General features: G+C 36.8%; 1 protein-coding gene across 1 annotated transcript in view; it reads left to right on the forward strand.

The window, feature by feature from the left end:
* The window catches only part of LOC119582327, a gene marked incomplete in the record, with an annotated part of 28,913 nt that overhangs the window by 9,849 nt on the left and 18,692 nt on the right, over positions 1 to 372 (forward strand).

Raw genomic sequence — 372 nt, forward strand, 5'->3', positions numbered from 1 at the left:
CTGTCCCTCCCTCCCTCCATCCCTCCCCTCCACCGAACCTTCATCTCCCCTTCCTTTTCACCTTACCCTTCCTTCATTTTCCCTCTCCTCTTCCTCCTCTATGAGCCTTCTCCTTTCTCACCCACTGTATCTCCTCTTTTTTTCTTTCTTTCACTGTATAAGCTTGAACATTCATTTAGTTTCTTTATTAGTAGATGTTTTTTCTTGATTTGGATTTAGTCATTTACAAATTATTGTTGATATTGTTTTTTCTTTTCCCATTTAATTTTATTGATATTGAGAAGATGTGTATTGTTGTTGTTTATTATGGTTATGGTGTGCATATGTTTGTATCAGTAGGGTATCAGTAGTTCACAGTATAATAAGCAGGTG

The sequence above is a fragment of the Penaeus monodon genome, chromosome 15 (assembly GCF_015228065.2).
Source record: "Penaeus monodon isolate SGIC_2016 chromosome 15, NSTDA_Pmon_1, whole genome shotgun sequence".
NCBI classification, from domain to species: Eukaryota; Metazoa; Arthropoda; class Malacostraca; order Decapoda; family Penaeidae; genus Penaeus; species Penaeus monodon.